The sequence below is a fragment of the Hyaena hyaena genome, unplaced genomic scaffold (assembly GCF_003009895.1).
Source record: "Hyaena hyaena isolate Hyena2069 unplaced genomic scaffold, ASM300989v1 scaffold_449, whole genome shotgun sequence".
In the NCBI taxonomy this organism is placed as follows: Eukaryota; Metazoa; Chordata; class Mammalia; order Carnivora; family Hyaenidae; genus Hyaena; species Hyaena hyaena.
In genome coordinates this window covers 1,204,537-1,227,045 of record NW_024081076.1, presented here as the reverse complement: position 1 = coordinate 1,227,045, position 22,509 = coordinate 1,204,537, and the positions used below count along the sequence as shown (strand labels likewise).

The following is a 22,509-nucleotide window of genomic DNA, read 5'->3' as shown; positions in this document are numbered from 1 at the left end:
TTGTTTTGTTTTGTTTACTTTCTTTAATAAAAGAAGTTTACAAATAGAAACATTTAATAATCTCTCTTCCTATCTCTTCTTATTTCCTTCTCCTGGTCCCAAATTGTGGAATGAAAAGTATGAAAACACTTGTTTCCTGTTATCTCAACTCTCTTGGTTTGATAAAGTTCTGCTTATGAAATAGAGATAAGCAGTGCTAATTATACAATCACTTGTTCACTCATGGTAACCACAGCCAATTGCTAATTTGCCATGGACTTGGGGGGACACCAGTTTAATTACAGTTTTGCACAAAAGAGAATTTGTGAATGTTAAAAACAGCATTCTTCATAGGGCACATAACTTATCCTTGGAAGCTTTGTATTGCATTGATTAGGCATGCCAGAATTTCTCTGATGGACTCCGGCCTGGTGATGTTGGCTGCTGATGAAGAAAATACCCAGGGACTCAACCCAGATCTCATTCATTTGACATAGGAGTTATGGATGGAAATGCTTTGAAATATATTTACTGATCCATAAACTGTAATAAATCTATTCTAGAGACCATCTGGAAGAACTTCCAAAGCACAATGTCATCGAAGGTGAAGACATATATCATTTAAAGACATTTGACAAGGGGTGCCTGGGTGGCTTAGTCGGTTAAGCGTCCAACTTTCGCTTAGGTCATGATCTCGCGGTTCGTGGGTTCGGGCCCCGCGTCGGGCTCTGTGCTGACTGCCAGCTCAGAGCCTGGAGCCTGTTTCAGTCTGTGACTCCCTCTCTCTCTGACCCTCCCCTGCTCACGCTGTCTCTCTCTCTCTCTCCTAGAAATAAATTTAAAAAAACAGTAAAAAAAAAAAAAAATAAATAAATAAAGACATTTGATGAGAACAGATTTCCAATGGGGAAGAAGCAATGAAAAAGCCTAAGTTGTATCTAGTTTTAACTTCTTTGAGAAATGTAGTCTGTTGGAGTGTTAGACATATTTCTTTGCTTTGAGGTACACTTTAATATGGGCTACAAATAGACCCAATATCATTTCTTAAATTACACCATAAATGTATTTCTGACCTCTTTGTGGTACAGGAAACTGTTTGGGAAGAATTCATCTAATGGGAAGGAGAAAAGGAGAACTTTGGGTTTTTTTTACTTATGCAAAAGTGAACCAGGTAAATTGTTAAGGTGATGTAGTAGCCTACTGCCCTCACAGCAATGCATGTCATGCATGTCTTGGGATTGTATTGAGTTTTTCTTTGGTCCAGGTAATATGCTACATGTTCAATATGTCTTACCATATTTAATGCCCTTAGAAACTCTGTGAAGCAGGCAGTATTAATATCTGCATTTGACACACGCACATGCATGTGTATAGTTGAGATTCAGAGAGGCGAAGCAACTTCTTATGAAGCTTGTAAGTGGCCAAACTGGAATTTGAAGCCAGGAAGTCAAATTTCCTAACACATGTTCTTAACCAAAAAACTATGCTGACTTTAACAAATGTAGCATATTTAGCTGGAGGATATGTTATATAATTTGACAGACCATTTGAAATGTCTAATAACCTGCAAATAACCTGTAGTGATTTATATAGACCTCAGATTAGGACCACTAGAGGTGGCTTACCTGGGATTCCCAAATTTTTCATTGAAACGATCTCACTCATGTTTTCCAAAAGACTGTGATCACTCTAAAAAGAATAAAAGGTAAAACACTTGCATGTGGAGGGGCGATTGAGGGGAAATATGCACTTCTTTGAATCATGGGAAGATCCCCTTTAATAATTGCTGCCACTTGGAGAGTATCCGGGATGAACTTTAGATCTTGTCCTCACTACAAATTTGAATGGTAGGTATTATTTTACGGATGAGGATTTGAAGCTGAGATTGAGTAAACAACCTTCACAGAATCACACAAGACTCTGATCATTTGTCCCCTGTGGTTTTTTCCCCTCTGTACGATAATGACTATTTATGATCAATCAGGTAAAATTTAGTAATTAAAGAGCTCCTAAGGCATCTTAATTGGCCTTTCCAGGAACCGTCAGCCTTTGAACATCTTAAATATACAAGGAGAAGTAGAAAATTGCTGTACAATCTAAGAAGATTGTCAATATGATCCAAAACAAACAGGAAATAATGGAGACCAATAAATAAGCACTACTTATTTATTCCGGCTCATGCTGGAGAACTCATGACCCTAAGGAAAGGAAGAATAACCACAAATCAAACCCATGAAAGCCCTGGAGTAATATATTCCCCTCCTTAATCTTCTTTAATGGGCTCATAAAAGCCACTCTGACCAAAATGATGGCTGGGATATGCGTTCTATGAAAATATGGCCCAAGAAAGGCTGGATAGTGAAAAAGATACAGGTAGATATGGTGTTAAAAGTTTAATTCGCCTAAATCGGCATAAAAACAAAGAACAAAGGTAAAAATCACAGAGACTTAGAAGTAATAGCAACAAGATCCAGCAGACAGCTGGTGATATTAATTGGAAATATCTTACTTTCAGAAAGAGATAAATCTAAGAGTTCAAAAATCCCGAAGAAACAGTTTCTTCCAGCAGAAAGTAATAAGAAACATGAAGACTGAGATAAGAGACTATGGCTGGGTTAAGTCCCCCATGTCTGTATTGGTTATCTATGCTGGAATAACACATTAATCTATTAAGTGTCTTAAAGCAGTAATAATCATTTATTGTTTTCAGTTTCTGTGGGTGGTATATTTGGGAGTAGCTCAACTGGTCCGTTCTGGCTAAGGGTCTGTCATGAGTTTATAGACAGATGTCAGTTGGGGCTGCAGAATCTGAAGATTTGGTAGTTGAGGAACCCACTTCCAAGGTGGATTCTTCAATGTCTGGCAAATTAGCACTTTCTGTTGGCAGGAGGTCTCCCTCTGTACCCTTTGTAGGCTTCTCCACAGGACTGCTCTATGTCATAACATGGCAACAGAATGGAATTTCAAGAGACCAAGGCAGAAGCTCTCCTTTTTACGACCTAGCCTTGAAAGTCACTCACCATGACATTGGTCATATTCTATTGATCACACATACCAGCCCTGATTTCTGTGGAAGAAAACCACGTAAGGGTATGAACATGAGGAAGTAAAGATCACTAGAGGCATAAAAGTCTAGCTACCCTAATTTCTAACCTTTCTACAACTTTGAAAAGTGACTTGTTATCTATTGTTGACTACTAATGTAAGCTAAATTCAGAATCATAAAAATGTAGTGTAAGAGATTTGTAATTGGCTGCATGGATCTTATTTATATATTCAGCAAATCTTGTCATTATTTTATATTTTATATCCACATTGTGATAAAATGAGATAACATTATTTTCATTTAACAATTTTTCATTATTAAGAAACTTATTATTCTATTTTATTAAATATATTTGAATAATGATATTTACCAGGTGTACCATTTACTGAGCTTTTAACTATGTACCAGTTGTATGCCAAGCACATAGAAGCATTACCTAATTTAATTCTCACAATAATTATATTATCCTCATTCTGCAGGTAAAGAGCCAGAAGCAGAAGAATTTCAGGAAGATACACAAGGCACTAGAAGTGAGATTTGAATTTATATTGATCTGAATCCAAAAGTAGTTCTATTAACATCTGGACTATTTTTCTAGGTTCCTACAATACTCTGATCACCAAACTTTGTGTCCTATCATTAGTCATGGGAAAAGGGTTATAAAGTTAATATCAAAAGATGGATACTGGGGTACCTGGGTGGCTCAGTCAGTTGAGTGTCTGACTCTTGATTTCAGAATTTCAGATTAGGTCATGATCCCAAGGTTGTGAGATCCAGCCATGTCAGGCTCTGTGCTGACCATGAAGCCTGCTTAAGATTCTCTCTCTCCCTCTACCCCTTTCCTCTGCTCATGCACTCTCTCTCTCTCTCTCTCTCAAATAATCATAAAAAAGAGGGATGGTCACCAGTTACCAGTTTTAAGCAATAACAAGGAAGATTGAGGTGTACTAGGATTATGGGAGGAAATGTAATAGAGCTAGAGAAAGTACAAGCAAGGTTAGAGGTATTGCGGTAGACATGTAGCAACGGAAAACATGGTAAGTATAATGATCAGGTCCACAGGCCCTTGAAATATTGAGACAGAAATAAAAGTGAATATCTAGGGGGGCCTGAGTGGCTCAGTCAGTTGAACATTCGACACTTGATTTTGACTTAGGTCATGATCTCCTGGTTAGTGGTTTCAAGCCCCCATCAGGCTCTATCTGCATGCAGATAGTGCAGAGCCATCTTGGAATTCTCTCTGCCTCTCTCTGCCATCCTTCTCTCAAAGGTAAATAAATAAATTTTTAAAAGTAAAAAGAAATATATTTTAAAAGTGAATATTTAGGAATATCTGGGCGGCTAAGGAGATACTGAGGGTAGCAGACTGCAGTAGAAAAAGCAGACACATACTTGATACTCTGACCAAGGTTCAGATCTTCACTGAACTACTACAAATTGTTTGGTGATCTGAGACCAGTTACTTGAACTCTGAGCCCTTGTGTTCTAATCTTTAAAATGGGAATGATAGTGATAATAGTCACCTTACTGGGTAGTTGTAAGGACTAAACAAATGGCCTTTGTTAATGAACCTAGGAGAACGTGTGACACATGGAAGGCCAGTAAGAACAACATTTACTGTGGTCCAGGCACTCTGCTAAATGCTTTATACATGTTATTTTATTTAATCATTAACACAAGCTTGGACTCTCCAGTTTGTACATTCCTAGGGGATCAAAGGGAAGGTATCTCCAATGCCAGAACAATTTAAAAATGAGCTTACTTAAACTAATTGGCAACAGAAAATAACTACAAGAATTTTTTCATTAGAAAATGAGTATAGGGGCATCTGGGTGGCTCAGTCCATTTAGCATCCGACTTCAGCTCAGATCTTGATCTCGCGGTTTTTGAGTTTGGGCCCCGCATTAGACTCTTGTGCTGGCAGTGTGGACTCTGGAGACCGTTTTGTATTCTGTGTCCCTCTTTCTCTCTGCCTCTCTCCTTCTCATGCTCTGCCTTTCTGTCTTAATAAATAAATAAATAAATAAATAAACAAGCAAACAAACATTTAAAAAGTTTAAAAAAGGAAAAGAAAATGAATATAGTTAGATATTCTTGTTTTCTGGATTAAAGACTCTTAAATATATTCCTTTAGCATTGTGTAATTCCAAAATTATAGCACTTCCTTTGTTATTTCATAAATATTTTTTTATTAACCCACATCCCCTTAGCTTCTCCCACTGAGTCATAAACTCTGTGAGGACAGACATTTTTATTTCTTTTAAAATAAATTTTTAATGCTTATTTACTTTTGAGAGACAGAGAGAAATAGAGCATGATTGGTGGAGGGGCAGAGAGAGAGGGAGCTAGAGAATCAGAAGTCAGCACAGAGCCCAATGCGGGGCTTGAACTCACGAACTGCAAGATCATGACCTGAGCCAAAGTCAGACGCCTAACCGACTGAGCCACACATGTGCCCCTATAGACATTTTTCTTTCTCTTTATTCTTGTATCTAAAGCACTTGTATAATACTTGTCAGAGTGAGGCTCCAAATATTTACTTAATTAAATAAAATAAGTTTAAAGGGCTATCCTGAAGAACAGACATGAATTAGCCTTGGAATTACAAAACAATGCACATAAATATGAGGTTTTATTACAAATAATTTTTTGCATCATTATATTCAGATATCACTTAAGCTTTAATCCAGGCTTATAAGGCGGATTTGGGCACTTCTCCAGAGAAGCATCAGTCAGATGATAAATACTATCTTTCATGAATGAAACCATTTTTTTCTTTTTAAAGCTAGCATTCTTTTATTAGAATTTCTTCCAGCTTCATTGACATATAAGTGACAAGAAAGATTGTAAGACATTTAAAGTGTACATTGTGATGATTTAATATATGTGTATAAGCCAACTGTGTATTACCAGTCATAGTGATGTTATATTCATTGGGGATATTGATCTATAAGCCTGACCTATTTTAAGCAAATGCTGGAGAAGCATGCTGTGTGCATGCTAGTCCTTGAGTCCATCCACAAACTAGGAAAAGCAATGGACTAGTTATTATTTGACTCTCAATAAACCCACCTTTATTAAACCCTCCATCTAGCCATTGTGCTAAATGAAGAGATACAAAGATGAATGCCTGCCTTCAAGAAACTTAAAATCCAGTGCAAGAGAAAGCATTGCTATAATTCAGGTTAGATCATGGTAAGCAAGTGTTATAGGGCTCATAAGGGGAAGAATACTTTTACGTAAAGGATTGAAGGTAACCAGCAGAATAACTAGGATTTCGAACATCAGTAAAAGGACCAGGAAAAGTAATTCGTACTCTGCTTCACAGTTTATGCTGAGAGTTGATATGGAGAAGACTATCTCCAGGCTTTTAGCACCAAGAGGCCACGTTTCTTCAAACCCCTTGAAATGGGATGTGTCTTTTTATCTTCCTAGAACAACATGTTTTAAGTTAATGTTGGGATATTTACTTTTATGTACAGAAAAACAAACCAGGGGTACATAGCCCAGCTTGGCTGCAAGCTCTTTAACAATTGTTTTTTCAAGATTTACAATGTGAATGAATTAAAGAAGAATAACGTTTGTATTTCTGACTATAAAAGCAATAAACCCACTTGCTCATTATAGATCTTCCTCAGTTTACGATGGGCTTATATCCAGAGAAATCCATGGTAAGATAAAAATATTGTAAGTGGAGAATGCACTTAACACAGTTAACCTAGGAACATCAGAGTTTAGCCTCACTTACCTTAAAAGTGCTCAGAACACTGACGTTAGCCCACAGTTGGGCAAAATGGTCTAACACAAAGCCTACTTTATAATAAAGTGCTGAACAGCTCATGTAATTTACTGAACACTGTACCGAAAGTGAAAAACAGAATGGTTGTATGGGTAGAGTGTGATTCTAAATGTATCATCGTTTATCTCTGTGACTGAGCGGCTGACCGGCTGCGTTGCCGCTCTGCCCAGCCTCATGGAGAGTGTCCCGCCACATATCGCCGGCCCAAGAAAAGATCAACACTCAAACCTCAGAGTGTGGTTTCTACTGAATGCTTTTGGCTTTTGCACCATCATGAAGTTGAACAATCATAAGTGAACCATCATAAGTGGGGGACTTGTGTCTGTACTCATTTTCTAAAGATTTACTATGTCACCTCCGCCAGAAGCAGCAATGTAAACACAACCATCAGCAGAAAGAAGTGGTTTGAGGATCTAGTTCATCAAAGTAAGAAGAGAGGACACAATGGGGTGAAGTACCAAGATAACCATGGACACCCTGGGTTATGCACGAGTGTAGAAGAGAGACCCTAGACATCCTTTAGGGAATTATCCCAATGAAGGAATGAACTTGACTGTTTTTCCTTTCCATCTTTGGGACGCAGATTTTTCAACTGCAAACATGTTCTGGTATGGCCAGGATAAACTGCGTTCTAACTCACTTCAGTTGCTTAACTGCACTTTTACAGTCCTATCCATTTTCTGCTGCTGATTCCATTACATATGCAACAAATCGTCATTAAGCCCCTAACATGTCTGGGTGGCATGGAAATATAGTGGCAAACAAGAACCAGTGCCTCTTTCATGGAATTTACAATGTTGTTGAATTTGCAAATAAGCATATATCTCTAGTTTGAAATCACGTTTTGGCATGAGCGATTTAAAAGGAGACTATAGACAATTATGGTGGGTCTACCTAGAAACGGCAATGAGTGAGTCTGTTTCCCTTGAGTTTAATCTATTAATCTATAGAACAAACAGGCATTATTATCACTGTTTCTACTAAGGTGATTTTTTTCCCATTATAGGCCTTGTAAATAAGTTGTCACATAATATGGTTAAGTAATGATAAAGTGATATTTTTCAAACTGGTTTTTTTCTATCAGCCTTCTTCCTCCTGACAAATGTACATTTGAGGTAGACTTTAAATGTAAACCTTAGGCCCACTGCTCAGCATGGAGGTAACTCTTCTATGCTTGTATTCACATAAAACTATAGGAGAGGAAAGCATGGAAAGTTATTATAATAAAATGATTTGGTGATGAGAAGAAAATGAAACAGCTGGGGCAAGATGAAGCCACGGACTCCAGGGAAAATCAAATTCATGTCCACACTCATGCTCCTACTAGCTGACTCGTTGCAAAACAAATACAATTTATTAGATAAATTTGCCATCGTGAATGTTTTTGCAGATCACTGGTGCACCACTGGTGAATATTATAGCAATGGACAGAATAACAAAGATTTTAATCATGTTGATTACTGATTTTTTCCCATCTACTTCAGAAGCTGTTTAAAAAGAAGCAATTACTTGTTGTTTCAATTGAATTGATGAAAAAGTGAAATCCAATATATAAAGAATTATGAGTTCATTTTCTTTCTTTCTTTCTTTTTTTTTTGGTGTAGACTTTCAACGCATAATAATTTATAATACATTTCCTTCTAATTAGACTGAACTAAAATTTCAGCTAAAGCAGGCACAAGTCCTCTATTGTTTTATTTAATAATGACTAGATGGAAACTCAACTTTTCATCCAATGCAGAATGGGAAGCGGGTCTAGAACGTTGCCGTTAAGGACAATGATTGTTTTTATTTAAATGGAAAGTAAGCATTTCGTGACCGTGCTGAATAATTTTTTTGGTAATGTGTGCATGGAATTTTTATTTTTTCACAGGGAGGTGAGACTGTGTGCTCTGGGGTTTTCTCTGGAGGTCTATTCTCCTGGCTGGATGTGTATGACAGGTTTAGACATTAAATGGCTTTAAGCTTGTCAAAGAAAGGTTATTAAAAATGTCCCTGCCTTTCAGGCTCCGTGCTCAGTAGGAGCCTGAATGCAGTCCTATGGGGCTGTCTTTCTATTTAGTCATGTCATTTGGATCTTTGCCTATAGCAAAAAATGAGACACCATCTGTTATTTCTCACTAATGGCTGTCGGTCCTGTGCTTGCCTGGCTCACTAGGCTTATCCGTTTCCCACCAGCGGCTGGACAGAGCTTTGCTAACAGGATTCTATTAGGAGCGTGCTTTATTATCAAATAAGCTTAGCGACGTGGAATCGCTCATATACTCTGAAACACTGTTCAAACCTAAGGGATTGTCATTATTTTGTTACCACTGTGAAATCTATCTAATTTTTTTCTGAATTAGGTTGATCCAGATTATATGTGGAAATTGCCTTTTTGCTGATATTATAATAATAGCTCATCTTAATTGAGGATCCTGCGAGTTACTCTTTTAATTTTCACAAAACCCTAGATGGATGCATTACTACCTCCAAATTATAGTCGAGAAAACAAGAAAAACAAGTTTATGTAACTTTCTCAGTTCCATAGCAATACAGAGCAGAATCAGGACTCACCCAGTTTAAACCTTCCTCTCAATTGCTATACTATTCCATCTCCAGGTAACATACTGGGCCCTTTGGGATTATAATCGGAAATTTGAAGCTTAAAAAACACTATACTTTGAAGCAAATTATTTTCCCTTGGGTAATATTCAACGTCTGCATTAATTTATAGGTGCAGAAACACCTTCTGTTTAGCCTCAGGAACCATTGTGGATTTCCAGCTTTGCTATAAACTTTCCTCACTTTGGAGCGGGGATTCAGGACCGATCACCATCCTATGATGTCAGCCTGTTGTCAGTTTCTCATAAGCATCACTCACTTAAAACACATCGGCTGACACACCACTTATCATCAGGGCCATGAAGTCTTTTTCTTTTTGAAACCTCAACATGAGGCAGCACTTTGGGGGGCAAACATTTGTTATATAGCAACAAGTAACTATTGTATTGGACTAAAAACTTGGTGTGTTTTTCAGCTGGGAAGCATTTTTATTCCCCGAAGTACAATTTTGTTTCTTTGTGTGGTTTTAAAAACCTTATTGGGTATTAGTTGGGATAGAGAGAACTGCGAATACTGAAATAGCTAAAAGAATAAAACTCAATTTGATTTTCTTTATAAATTAAAATTAAAAATTAGTTCCTAAAGACTGTACCATGACTAATGCGAAGCTTAAAAAATCGGTAACTACTTTGTTGCAATGTCATTTTTGGCAATTTTTGTCGGCCTTTTACTGATGAGTTGACCAAACTGTAAATTGTTATGAAGTATAAATTGTTACCCAGAATGCTAGATTTGCAGTATGTTAATAGAGGTAGAGCAAAAAGTTCCATTGTCAAATGTTTTTTGAAACATTACCTTGAATATATGGATCTCTTTATTGGAAAACAACAACAACAAAAACTTTCATCTTTAATATATCGATTGTGCATTGTAAATCTCCAGTAGCATAAGACTCACAGTATTTTTTAAACCTCCATGGAAACTTATTTTTTGAAGTTTTCACCTGCATGTTTTTTCCAGTGGCTATGCATTGGACAATACTTATCAAATATCTCAAAACTCATATTTATGCTTTATCACCTCCCCAGATAGAGCCTCTTTTGACGGTTGTCCAGAGAGAAAGTGCATAAGCTTCAGTCATGTTTTATTTTCTTTCATTTCCCACATCAATTGATTGCAAATTGCGATACATTTTACCTCCTAACAAACCCTTGGATATGAACTCTCCATGCCATTCCCACTATTCATGGCCCAGCTCATGTCATTATTGTGTCTTGTCTCCATACCAGTGTAAGAGCTTCCCACCTGAGCTCTTTACTTTCCATCTTTAATTAATGGACAGAACAATCTTTCTAAAATATAAATTGGGTTTTGTAAATCAGGCCCTTATGTGACTTCACAGGTTCTCCACAGTGAACAATAAAAGTCATTCTCGCTGGCATGGCTTTCAAAGTCTCCTGTGACCTGACCCAGGCTTATGTCTCTCACATTTTCTATTCTTTAGGCACTTTGAGTGTCTTGTGGTTTCCCAAATGTAGGATGACTTTTGTCACATTTGTGTGCTTTTCCTGTTTAATCTGCCTGGAATATCCACCTGCCTGTCTATCCCACCCACTGATGAAATGATCACTTTGCAAGGCTATGATTAAGCTCACAATGTTTGCAAAAGCTTTCTTGCTTATCCAGGCACTTCTGGCCCTCTATTAGTATAGCATTTCTTAGCCCAAGGTTTATGACATATTTTCTGGGAAGGGGTAATCAACTCTACAGATGGCCTCCAAAGTTCTCTGCCTCCTGTTATTCATGCCTTTTTGTAGTCTTCTTCCAAATTTTATCAAGATTGGACTATAGACCAATAGATGCGGGGCCTGGGTGGCTCCATTGATTGAGCATCCAACTCTTGATTTCAGCTCAGGGCATGATCTAAGGGTCCTGGCATTGAGCCCTGTGTCACTCTTCACTGAGTGTGGAGACTGCTTAAGATTCTCTCTCTCTTTTTCCCTCTGACCCTCTCCCCTACTTGCATGCTCTCTCTCTCTCAAGAAGAAAAAGAAAAAGGAAAAGGAAAAGAAAAAGAAAAAGTAAAAGTAAAAGATTGGTCTATAGAGCAATCCAGTGCTGCATAAGTGATGGTATGTCACTTCTGATACTAGGTCATAAAAAGCATCACGGTTTTCTTTTCTGCCTTTTTCATGGGTCACTTGCTCTGAGGAAAGCCAACTTCCATGTCATGATCAATCTTGTTAAGAGGCTCATGTGGCTAGTAATGAAGTATTTCTAACACAGCCTATAGGGGACTCCTTGATGCCTCCTTCCAATGGGCATGTAGAATGAGCCATATTGAAAGCAAGCCTTCCAGCCCCAGTCAAGCCTTCAGCTGACAGCAGCCCCAACAGAAAGCTTGACTGCAATGTCATGAGAGACCCTAAACCAGAACAATCCAGCTAAGCTACTGCTGAATTCTTGAACTTTAGTAATTGTGTGAGATAACAAATGTGTTTTAAGCTGCTAAGCATCCAGACAAAAATGTATTATCTAACAACAGGTAACTAATACAGACCATTATGTTCTCAGAAGGGTCCATGACCCAAAAAGAAATAAGAATGCTGGCATGCATAATGTTCATATTCCTATTAGCATTCATCACTGTATATCATTATTTGTCAGGTTCCCCTTGATATAATTCACCTCAAAACTACAAAATTGCATTCATCATTATATCTTTAGTACCTACCACAGAGCTGGAAATATAATAAACAGTTTTTAAAAGGGATTTTTTTTTTTACTAAATGAAAGTTTACCTTTTATTTGGAGCTTAAAGCAAATGCTGGCTTATAGGAAAGATTCAAGTCACCAGAAGGCCCTATTAGGGGCTTTAGATGCTGTGGCACATTTTCGGAGAAGGCCTTGAGAATTCCAAGGTATCTGAGAATTTAAAGTTCTCCTAGTAAAAGAAACATAGTAAAGTAATTTGTAGATGAAAAACACTGGCATTGAAAGGGACGATGGCACTTTCTTTCCCTCTCAACAGAATCTGGACCTATGCCTTCTATGATGTCAAAGTCACGGGGAGAAACATTCCACAGTCATCTTAAGGTCATTGGATTATCATTGAAAAAGGATATTGGAAACTAGGTATGTCCTCAGCCTACTCTGTGTGTGTGTGTGTGTGTGTGTGTGTGTGTGTGTGTGCATGCATGTGTATTTCAGGTGTGTGTGGCTGGGAGGCAACTAGAAAGTGTTATGTTTCAGTAAAACTCAACATCTGGCTTGAAGAAATTTTATGAGAGTCTATAAAAGGCACACAGGGCTTTTGCATGGGGTTAACCAAAGCATGTATATATTTAAAAAAGGGTTCTTCATAATTGTCTATAACCACTGATTCAGATATTTTATATCAATTCTAGTTTATGATAAAAAACATATGTGCTTTACTCTAAAGAATATTCTTTCTTTGCTTTCCTTGCTGTTTTGCAAGAGAAAGAACTCTCTCTTTTACACAAAAATGACTAAGTGGGCAGTCTAGCAAGGGTGACTATGTACAGTTTGCTGTGCAAAAGAAAATTCTAGAAATTCCAGATCATTCCAAAATACAAAATTAAAAGGAATTAGAAGAAAAGACTAGGTTTATCAGAAGAGAGCTACCTTAAAAGCACCTTTGTCCAGCTACAGTTTTTATTCAACAGTTGAATCAAAGTTTACAGTTTTGTAGGGAACAGTCTTGTTTTCTCCTCACACTTCAGCTGTGTGCAGGTCATACACAATCAGCAATAATGAGTCAGCATTTTTGACATTTTGATATCTCTAGGGGTGGTGGGGGATTGATGAGGAAGGAGAAAGTAAGATAAAAGGCAGCTTTATTTCTGAGAGAGAGAGAGAGAGAGACAGCATGAACAGGGGAGGGTCAGAGAGAGAGGGAGATACGGAATCTGAAACAGACTTCAGGTTTTGAGCCAGCTGTCAACACAGAGCCCAATGCAGGGCTCGAGCCCAGAGAACTGTGAGATCATGACCTGAGCCTAAGTCGGACACTCAACCGACTGAGCCTCCCAGGCGCCCCAAAAACAGCTTTCTTAAAAGGTAATTGTATTCCCAGGACTGTACAACTTCAGCCAGGACTGAGATTTCTGAAAATCTTGCCATAAAGGAATCTCCAGGGCTTCACTTTGTCCTTGGGAAATTTGTAATGGCAGCTTTCATCAGAAGTTTGCCCCTATGGGAGACTAGTATGCTTTGTTGTTGTTTGTTTGTTTTTAATTGAAAGTATGTGATTCACAAAACCTTCTTATTGAGATGGATTTAAATATTCACCAGGCCCAACATCCTTTTATCATCTCTATGAGATTTATTCAAGTCATAATCTAGCTTACACTTAAACAGCTCTGAAGACTGAAACTCAACTGCCTTCAAAACATTGACTCAGGAAGTTCTTTATTTTAAACTAAAATGGTTTTCTATAGCTTCCACCCAGTGGGGCTGTAGCAAGCCAACTCTCCTTCCAGAGGACAGGTTATCTGGAAGGCTCTCACCTCAGCAAGCCCACCCCACTTGCCTCCCACCACTGCAATCTGCTCTTTAGATTAAGTAGCAAACTTCCCTGGCTCCGCATTTCTTTTAGTCCATGAATGGACTCCTCCTTCCTGATTCAAGACCTTAATGCAGACCCTTTCCTAGCCCTGAATGTTCCCTCATCCTTTATCCTGATTACCGTGAATGCAACCTTCAGTGCTTAGTCCAGCTGTCACTTCCTCCAGAGGAGCAGTGTCATTCACTGCCCACAGATTCCCCAGTTGTGCTCTACTTAGAGCACACGGAACATCTTCATTGCTTTTATTACTGTCAGTACTTTTATATCTATGTGATTATTAGATAAATGTTTGTGTTCCCCAGTGGATCCTAGGCTCTACAGGGCAGAGGTTTCCAACTCTGGCACAGTGCCAAGCACACAGTGGGTATTCAAAACATAGTTGTTGAATGAATAAAAATTCCTCTTATGTCATGGGCGGAGTCATCTTAACTACCAAGAACCATTTTACTTTAATAGAGTTTCCCAAGATTGTTTTGATCAGCAAACCAAGGAATGAATCTGTTGTACCCTTTACTTAGATATTATAATCATTTTAATGTGGCCCAAGATCTCATTAGTGTTTTAATAACCACAACACCCTCACTGATCCAATGAATGTCTTTTTCATCAAGTGGTGCTGTTATATTTTCACCTTTACCCTTCCCCCCCCATTATTTTTTAATCCAAGCATAGGAAATGATACCAATCAGATGTAACCAAAAGCTTCATGGGTCTTATCTTGTTCATATGGGAAGTGTCTCCCAAATTGTTTCGGAACAATGGGAAGCTAATTTGGTTCCTCCTTACAGGGTTTGGTCAGAATATTAATTAGCTCAATCAGAATTCTAACTACTTAAAGACAGATCCTTAGCCCTATAGAAGGTTTGAATACTAGACAGGCTAACCGGTAGAGGGACAAACTAGTCAAAACTCAGGTTTCAAAATTGGCCTAATCCAGGATTAGGAAAAACCAAATTTAGCATCTAGGTCCTACACCATTTTTTAGTACTGATTTCCTGTCTCACTGGAAGTAAAACTCTGGATGGGAGGTAAAAGGGCACAGGAACTCAGGAGAACTGCTGGGGCCACAGAACTCTCTTTCAAAGAAGGTCAATCACCGAGGTGACCAGATAACTAAAATTGAGACTGGGGAGGGAGGGGTATTATTAAGAATAATGTGGAGACATTGACTTCAGGGAGACTGTGCTTGTGTAAACCAGAATGTACAATCATCCTAGTGATGGCTTAAGTCTCTATCCCATCAGCTTCCAACACTGTTTAACTGTTTCCTGCTTTATATTTCTCATCTGCAAAAAGAGAATGAATCACATTTACCTTATGAATGGTGTTTAACATACCATTGACATGGTGTAGATGCTCAGATTTAGTTATTATTGGTCATTCTACTTTCCTCCTAATCTCCCTGGGCCTGGCTCAGAAATTGAGGGATTGCTCCTGGAAAGAGAGTCAAAGAGGCCTCAGCAGACATAGCCCTGTGCTGGTAGAGACAGAGAAAACTAGGTCTGCCAGGGCAGAGATGTTTGTTTAACCCACCTGTGAGTGGGCTGAGATACTGGCTTTCTAATTTCCACCAAATCACAGAACACAAGAAATTATCTTTTGCCAAGTACTAATGAGGGAGGGCAGTACTCCTTCCACGGAGGTACTTTTAACAACTAACACTAGAGGTCTAAAGTATTAGTGGGGCAGCTGTTTGATTTCTGAGCCAAGTGCTCAGGAAAACCTGTATACGAGGAGAAAAGAAGAAGGCATGATTGGTCTGTTGATTTAGAAGCCAGGCTCTGTCCCACTGGAATGCTCTCAGCAATAACACTCAGTTCTCCCAAACTCACACTTCATTTTCTTGGTTCATGTATGTAGGATTTCCATTGTTCTTTATTCTCTCTGAATATTCTTTCTAAACATTAGAATCTTGAAGACAAGTTTCCAGGGAAGGGAAAGAAAACACAAAATATAGAAGAAAAGAAAATAGGCAGTGACTGACTTTTTTAAAGTTTTCAGATAGACTGCCAACTTCAAAACAGTGACATGCTCAGGATACAGAAGTTGGATGAAATAGGAGCCAACTAGCACACAAATTAGCTGTGAGAAATGGACTTGTTAGCATCTTCTTGGGAAGTCAGAGAATAAGGGAAGCTTTCAGGACTTGCTTCCAATTCTTCCTCACTCATTATTTATAAGACACAGCTGATACTAAGGCCCCATGGGACAGGAAGTGTTGCTCAAGGGAGCTAAATTCATGCTCCCTGCTCCTCTAGAAGAAAGTGGATGGGTTTCTGCCTCAGCCTTGGGGAGGTGGGAGAGGAGAGAAAACACTGGAAAACTGTCTTGTCACGTTCTCCCCTCTTTTGTGGTGAGAAAAAGGATGGCAAATCCTCTTCTCTCCCCTTATCCTCACTTCAGGTGCATCAAGAGCCCACATCCTTTCTTATAGAATTCAGTGTGTCTTACCAGGGATTCATCCATTCAATAAGCAAACTCATGCTTTATCTCTCTGTGCCCAGAGTCTAGCATAGTGTCTAGGCTATGGCATCTCATAAGTGTTTATTGAACTAAACTATTGTACCTGAACTGTACATCTATATGTACAATATACAACAATGCACACGTGGGAACTCAGTTTGGCAGGATCTTAAGTTCGCTTAAGATATATAAATGAAATGGGGCGCCTGGGTGGCTCAGTCGGTTGAGCGTCCGACTTTGGCTCAGGTCATGATGTCACAGTTCGTGGGTTCGAGCCCCGCGTCAGGCTCTGTGCTGACTGCCAGCTCAGAGCCTGGAGCCTGTTTTGGATTCTGTACCTCCCTCTCTCTCCGACCCTTCCCTGCTCATGCGCTCTCTCTCTCTCTCAGAAATAAATAAAATATTTTTTAAAAAAAGATATTTAAATGAAAAAACAAATCTCAATACAATGCCTAATCTTACTACACTACATGAGATGCTCTGTGACATTTTTATTTGACCATATTCATTTCTGTTATGTCATGTTCTTGTCTGGTGGGGTTGATTTTATAACCACAACAGGCAGTATTTAGGCACTCTCCCGATTGCTGCTATACTTTTTGCATATGTTGAGTTTCAGGGTCCTTATCTGTGGAAATGTAAAGCTTGATCAGTGTTCAAATGTTTGATTCAGACAGACATTGACTTTTTTGGTGAGCTAGAGGACAAAAAGTCCAATAGTAGCCACGTTACAAGGGAGATTTGGACCCCTATAAAACAGCCTAGGGGCGCCTGGGTGGCTCTCTCAGTTAAGTGAATGACTTCGGCTCAGGTCATGACCTCATAGTTAGTGAGTTCTAGCCCCGTATAGGGCTCTGTGCTGACAGCTCAGAGCCTGGAGCCTGCTTTGGATTCTGTCTGTCTGTCTGTCTGTCTCTCTCTCTCTCCCTCTCTCTCAAAAATAAATAAACATTAAAAAAATTTTTTTAAACCCAACAGTCTAGCATGGTAGAAGTTGTCTAGCTCATTGAGTGGCATGAAACTAGTAACTGTTATTTGAACTTTCTTTTAAAAAAGGAAAACAAAACAAAACAAGAGACAGGGGTAAAAATCATAGAGAACCTGAATGACCTCCATTTAAAAATTTTATTCTCGGGGAGCCTGGGTGGCTCAGTCAGTTGGGCGTCTGACTTCAGCTCAGGTAATGATCGCATGGTTTGTGGTTCGAGCCCCACGTTGGGCTCTGTGCTGACAGCTCAGAGCCTGGAGCCTGCTTTGAATTCTGTGTCTCCCTCTTCTCTCTGCCCCTCTCCTTCTCACGCTCTGTTTCTGTCTCTCAAAAATAAATAAACATTAAAAAAAGGGGGGGACTGGAACGTTGCATGGTGACATTATTATAGAGACCTTTTCCTCAGGGTAGGGTCAGAGGGTGGGAATTGAGGCAGAGATAATGTAAAGGAGAGGGTGATCAACTGCAGCAAAAGAGGACTTTGAACTTGCTGATCTAGTCTGGGTTATATGAAGATGGGGCAACTCATTAATAGGCAGGGCACATCAAAATGAACCTTTCATCCATAAAATCCAAACATATGCTAAGAGCTTGCCTTTCCATCTGTACCTCTGGATTTGGTTTTAATATGGTGCTCCATTTTGAAGGATTTGCTCAAATCAGCAGTTCAAAAATGAATCACAGGGGGAAAGCTTGGATGAAGAGTTCCTGTTCATGTTTTATTAATGGAATTTGCCAACACTCTCATAAAAATGAAAAAAGTCCCCCACAACAAAATAGCCTCTTATTTCTCAGATTGCTTTTGTGATTGTTGTTTTGGTTTTTATGGTAGGCTGCTTGAGTTTTTTTTTTTTTGTTTTAATTTTGAACACAATCGTTATAGAATTCATCATTTTTGTCTGCTGACTAAAACTCTACCAGGAGGCATCATCTGGTGATTGTCCCCTGTGCCTCTAATTGCTTAATTAACATTCAAATCCAAGGTTTAGGAAAGGGTTGGTATTATTATAAGTTATGAGGTAGTTAATTGCTGCCATGACACCTTTGAAGCTGTCATGTAGTTTCTATAAAGAGATTCGTGGGAGATGGGTCTAGCTTGAGGTAAAATGAAAAATCACAGGTTTTAAAAAACTATGTGAATAATAACTCACAGGCTAGTGTTCCTTTTCTAGAAAAAGAATACCTAACTATGAAATTTATAATTCCGTATTGTTTATTCAATCCAATAAATGAACAGCTTTCTAAAAATATCCGTGGATTTAAAAATTATTTATGTTCTTTTGAAGCAATATTTGCACTGGATGGTTAGGTGCCAGTATATTTCATTTCATTTATGTATTTCAGAGAATTTTATAAATAACTAGTACCCTTGACCAAAATATGGCACAGAGGATTCAGTGATGCATATTTCGATGATCAGCCCTATAACCAGGTACAACTTCTTTGATCGGTGTATGTAAAATATTTTGTCTAGAAAATCTTATCCCCTAGAAATAATTACAGTCACCTCTATCTCCTAATGAAATAATTTAAATTGTAACCTAATCCATTAAATTTTGCAGTTGAAAAAGAGAGGCAACAACTTATGTAATTGTTTACACAAATTCAAATCAGAAAAAAAGTGTTTTATTGGAAAAACACAAAGCAATAGAGGAAAAATCAAGATTGCAAGAGATAGATGGCTAAACTGCACACAGATAATTCGAAAATGTGGAGATATTAAACAAGAATGTGTAAACACCCTAATAAACAAGTAATCAAAATATGCAAGTTGAAATATAAAGCAAGGTACTTTACATCCATTTAACTTAACAAAAAATAGTGTTATTTAATGCCACCAAATTGTGGGAAACCTGTATTTTCACCTTTGGTCATAGAATAAATTGATATAACATATTTAAAAAGTTATTCATCATTATCAGAACTGTAAAATATTTTATGTAACTTAGCTGACTAATTTTGTGTTAACTTTTCTGAGGAAATTTTTCAAGGTAAGTAAAATACACAGAAACATACTTATTTTGGAGTTACCTATTAGTACAAAGAAATTGGAGACAACATTGCCATGTAAAAACAGCGAGAAAGTCACCCAATGTTTTGTCAGCCAAGAAGGATAATACTTAGTAACAACTTTAATTCAGTAATATTATTAATAATATAATGTTTGGTGAAAGGTGGGGTATGAAACTATATTTATGCCAATGTGAGAAAATATACATACGACAAAGGAGCACAAAAACAAAAAATGGTTGTTGTGTTGGAGTAGTGGGTGGTATCAAAGAGGAAACATACTACTAGAAAAGGAAATAGATCAAGGTGGGGCTAGTATTTGTTAGATATGTTATCTTATAAAATTAAAACTTCTCGAAGTCTCATTTTTCTTCTTTGGAAAATGAGGTTACTCTTCTTTCATAAAGTTGTCAGCGTTAAATGACATAATGCATGTACAGTGTTTAATGAATATTCCAAAACCAAAAACTATCATCATGTTATTTCTGGCAGTCCTGGTACCCAACAATATGTAAAAGTCTCAGAAGAACACTCATGACTCATTAAAGGAGCTTCTCCTTTGGTTAAGAGCACTAGGGGCTCAGTCGGTTAAACATGTGACTTGGGTCCAGGTCATGATGTCTCAGTTCATGAGTTTGAGCCCCACATTGGGCTCTGCACTGACAGTGCAGAACTTGCTTGCGATTCTCTCTCTCCCTCTCTCTTTGCCTTCCCCCCCAAAAATAAATAAACTTAAAAAATAAATAAACACTTTGTTTAGACACTGTCATAAATGCAGTTGTGTCGAAAGCTCTGGTGGTGACCCCAAAATGGAAATACACATCCCCCCCCCATAAACAATCTTGTTCAATCCTGAGAGATAGTAACTAATATAGTCCTTTCTGTGTCGCCATAGATATAACCACTAGAAATAACTATGACTGGGCACCTGGGTGGCTCAGTCAGTTAAGGGTCTGACTTCGGCTCAGGTCATGATCTCACAGTTTGTGAGTTCGAGCCCTGTGTCAGGCTGTGTGCTGACAGCTCAGAGCCTGGAACCTGCTTCAGATTCTGTGTCTCCCTCTAACTCTGCCCCCTCTCCCATTCACACACTGTCTCTCTCGCTCAAAAAGAAATAAACATTAGAAAATTTTAAAAAAAGAAATAACTATGACTGAACATTTACTGAATGCTTATTACATGCTATGAACTATTGAATCACTTTATAACCATTAAGTCACATAAAACTCAGAGGAATTCCATGATGTAAATACTATTTGTATTGTAACTTCAGAAGAGGAATTGAGACAAATAGAAAGTAAGCACCTTATCTCAGGTTTTGCAACTAGTCGGTTACCAGAGCCAGAATTTAAATCAAGCCACTTATTCCACGAACACGGAGGGCTAACATTCAAAAAGGATTCTGAATCATAGCACATTTGACAGCTACAAATATAATGCCTTTCTTTGTCTAAAAGGCAATTTAAAAAGTGGGGGTTTCTTTCTGCTTGGGATGCAGAGTTTGTAGGATGATGCTTCATTACCTTGGCAGAAAAGGAAGTTACAAGCATCTCCCAGGTAAAATGACTTCCACTGCATTGCAGGTTTATCATAAAGATTACCCAATTTTTTAGTGATTAATTATGGAACTGAACAACACAAATCTTAAACGCAAGTTGGAACAAATTGGCAAGTGCGATATCCCTGCCACCATGTCTGCAAGGAGACAGAGACTAAGCAAATCAGCATTATGTGACAAGGTGATAGGGCTCTGACCAAAAACAAAACTCAGGAAACTCACTCTGGTCCTTAACCTGTGTGGAGGCATTGGTGCTGTTAAACATTGTTGAAAGCAATGGAATTTTTTCACAAGAAAAATGAACATTTGTACCACAGTCACCACATATATTATATATAATGTCACAGGATTGGCCGCCCCTGTTCAGAACCCCTCTGGAGGGGCCCTGTACCCCAGGATAAGAACCACAGGTAGAGGGATGACAGAGGCTAAGTGGTGATAAATCAGATAGATTGCCCATCACAGGGAAAGCTTCTGATAAAATAGAACACTGAAGGATGCAAGAGAGGAAGCTGTGTGGATATTGAAGGAAAAGTTTGCCAAGGAAAGGGAGTGTCAGGTGCAAATACCTTGGGGTGGGAACTTGGATGGCTTTTGTTGACAATCACATTCATGGGAAAGCATCAATCATTACTTAATATGTTTTTGGTAGCATCTCCTGAGTACTTGGCCCCACCTGAGTGTATGTTTAAGATAGTCTTTCCCCTTGATGGGCTCAAAATACAGAATTGAAAACACATACATTTTAATTTATGCATTGCAGACAGCCCCAGTTTCAGTGGCTAGAACTCATAATTATTTGCTGTTGAAGTTCATGAGTCAATGGTCAGTTTGCTGGAAGTTGACTGAGGGTTGGCCGATCCTGGCTAGCTGCACCCTGACTTAGCCTGAACTTGACTCGGGCAGTAGCATGAGGCACTTCTGCTCCATACATCTCCCATATTTCTCCGGCGACCAGTTGGTATATTGTTTGCATGGTCTTAGGATATAGCAAGAGAGAAGTCCAATAGCTTTTTCAAACCTCCAAGCCCAGAGAGCCCACCCTGAAAGTGATTGCTCCCTTAAATTTTACACCCCAGGTACTTCACCGGAAGCATCTTAGTCCTGCCTTGAAATCCTTCACTTGTACTCTGTCTATTAACATCCCATCAGCCAGAGTGAGGTCCAAGGCCAAGCCCCAAGCCCAAGAGAGGGGATTTGTACCTTGTCCACAGTGGAGGAACACCGCAAAGATGCATAGCGAAGGGTAAGGATAAAGGGAGGGTAGACAATTAAGACTTGAGAACTGGTAACCTACTAATAATTCATCCCAATAAAGCAAAATCCGGTGGGTCTTGAACAGCTACCATCTGCTTCTCTTGACCCAGGAGCCTGTGTTTGAACGTATGCATTAAAAAATTTTTCTTTATGTTCACTTTTGAAAGGGAGAAAGACAGTGTGTGAGCAGTGGAGGGAAAGAGAGAGGGAGACACAGAACAAGAAGCAGGCTCCAGGCTCCGAGCTGTCAGCACAGAGTCCAGCGCGGGGCTCAAAC

At 38.7% G+C, this 22,509-nt stretch overlaps 1 long non-coding RNA gene across 1 annotated transcript in view; it reads left to right on the top strand.

Moving 5' to 3' along the window:
- The first annotated feature begins 12,440 nt into the window (after positions 1–12,440).
- LOC120246001 overlaps positions 12,441–22,509 on the top strand; it is a 33,398-nt gene continuing 23,329 nt past the window's right edge. Inside the window, exons 1-3 of the long non-coding RNA XR_005531947.1 lie at positions 12,441–12,503; positions 18,752–18,839; positions 18,970–19,195. This is a non-coding gene — a long non-coding RNA (uncharacterized LOC120246001). The remainder of the gene's footprint in view (positions 12,504–18,751; positions 18,840–18,969; positions 19,196–22,509) is intronic.